Here is a 2,606-nt window from a genome sequence, read left to right on the forward strand (position 1 = left end):
GATCTCAGCTCACCACAACCTCCACCTCTCAGGTTCCAGCAATTCTCCTGCCTCAGCCTCTTGAGTAGCTGGGATTACAGGCAGGCGCCACCAGGCCCAGCTAATTTTGTATTTTTAGTAGAGACGGGGTTTCTTCATGTTGGTTAGTTTGGTCTCGAACTCCTAACCTCAGGTGATCCACCCACCTTGGCCTCCCAAAGTACAGGATTACAGGTGTGAGCCACCGTGCCTGGCTGACGTTTTTTTTTAGAGACAGGGTCCTGCTCTGTCACCCAGGCTGAAGTGCAGAGGTGTGATCCTAGCTCACTGCAACCTCAAACTCCTGGGCTGAAGTAATCCTCCCACCTCAGCCTCCCATGTAGCTAGGACTATGGGTGCACACCACCACACTTGGCTTATTTTAAAATTTTTTGTAGAGATGGGGTCTTGCTATGTTGCCAGGGCTGGTCTTGAACTGCTGGGCTCAAGCAATGCTCTCACCTCAGCTTCACAAAGTGCTGGGATTACAGGCGTGAGCCACCATGACCGGCTGACTCATAGCCTTTTTTAATACCATTTTTTCCCAGCATCTATAAAATGGTCATTTAGGAAAGTATAGAAACAGCTTCTCTGATGAGTGAATTGCTCATCAGATTCTGATGGTAGTCAATGGAATTAACATTGGTAAGAAGCAGTTGAGACCTTTAAGAGCCAAGAGAGACAATTTATTTCAAGAGAGTGCCCAGATGACCTGCAAACAAGTTTACTGCAATGAGGCCCCTAAATTTGGAGAAACAATGAAGGAAGGAGAAAGGACTAAAATAACAATTGGTTGTTCCAACATTCCAAATGGGAAAAATAGAAAAAAACACTGATAATATTTTGAAGTATATCCTTCCAGAACTTTTTAATGTATATTAAAGTATACATTGTATATTTAATCACCATACCCCCTAATCCATCATTCTAGGGAAATGTACATGGGATCACTATGAAAGTTTCTCTCTCCCTCACCCCAGCCCCAAGCCTTTCCAAAGGCAGAAAAGTTGACCACTTGTCAAATAAGAGGTTAACATCTGCCTGTGTGTTAGGATGGCAGGAAGAACTCAGCCGTGTCGCTGAGCATCCAGTTATTGAAGCATGGAGTACATGGTACAATTCCTTATCACTATTAGTGGCCTCCTTTATCTGTCAGGGTTCAAAGGGAGAAACACCACCAGTCACGCGTATGTGAGATGTGTTTCAGGGATCTGACGTTACGCAACTGCAGGAGGGAGTGGTGCGCTGCAGGAACATGCTGGAACGCACCTCGGTTCTCCTGTTCTCCGCGCCTGTGACCTCGGCAGCGAAGGACTTCCCGTAGAGGGCGGGACCCTTCTCCAACAAGCTGCACAAGCCCGGCCCCGGAAATGCGAAAGGAGGCGCCAAAAGAGGCTGAGCGCCCGGCACAATGGCTCATGCCTGCAGTCCCGGCACTTTGGGAGGCCGAGGCGGGCGGATCGCTTGATCTCAGGAGTTCGAGAGCAGCCTAGCCAACATGGCAGGATCCCAGTCTCTGCTAAAAATACAAAAAACGTAGCCGGAGGTGGTGGCGCCAGCTCGTGGTCCCAGGCACCGGAGCGACTAAGGCTAGAGGAGGCTGAGGCTGCAGTGAGCAGTGATCACGCCGCTTGCACTCCAGGCTGAGCCACAGAGCCATATCAGGTCTCAAGATAAAAACGAAAGAGGCAGGCGGTGGCCGCTCTCCGCAGGGCCTGGGAGCCCGCGTCCCGCCCAGCGCTGCAGGCGCGCCCGAGCCCGCCCCTGCCGGCAGCTGGGAAGGGCGCTCTGGGCCACGTGGTCCCGCGGCCTACCCGCCCACTCCGGATGGACTCAGGTGGCCTGCCCCGGGCTTCCCTGAGAGGAGTTATCGTTGGGCGGCCTCCGTACTTCCTGATACCAGGCGGCTGAGGGGCAACTTACGTTTTCTGAGGAAACTCTTTTCTTTTTCTTTCTCCACAAAAGAGGTCAGCCCTATCCCTTCTTTCTCGTTTTTCACCCGTCTCTCTCATTGCCCCCACATACCAGTTTTAACCACAGTTGAACTGGGAAGGAGTTGGGCACGGTGGTGGCGCGCGCCTGTGGTCCCACCTGCTCATCAGACTGATGTCGGAGAGATCTCTTGAGCCCAGGAGGTCGAGGCTGCAGTGAGCCGGGATCGCACCATGCACTCCAGCCTGGGCGACACAGTGAGACCCTTAAACAAAAAATAATTTTACAAGACAAGGCCAGCCACTGTGGCTCACGCCTGTAATCCCAGCACTTTGGGATGCTGAGGTGGGTGGATCACAACATCAGGAGTTCGAGACCGGCCTGGCCAGTGTGGTGAAACCTTGTCTCTACTAAAATACAAGAATTAGCAGGCCGGGCGCGGTGGCTCACGCCTGTAATCCCAGCACTTTGGGAGGCCGAGGCGGGTGGATCACGAGGTCAAGAGATCGAGACCATCCTGGTCAACAAGGTGAAACGCCGTCTCTACTAAAAACTACAAAAAATTGGCTGGGCATGGTGGCTCGTGCCTGTAATCCCAGCTACTCAGGAGGCTGAGGCAGGAGAATTGCCTGAACCCAGGAGGCGGAGGTTGCGGT

The sequence above is a fragment of the Cebus imitator genome, unplaced genomic scaffold, assembly GCF_001604975.1.
Source record: "Cebus imitator isolate Cc_AM_T3 unplaced genomic scaffold, Cebus_imitator-1.0 Scaffold669, whole genome shotgun sequence".
In the NCBI taxonomy this organism is placed as follows: domain Eukaryota; kingdom Metazoa; phylum Chordata; class Mammalia; order Primates; family Cebidae; genus Cebus; species Cebus imitator.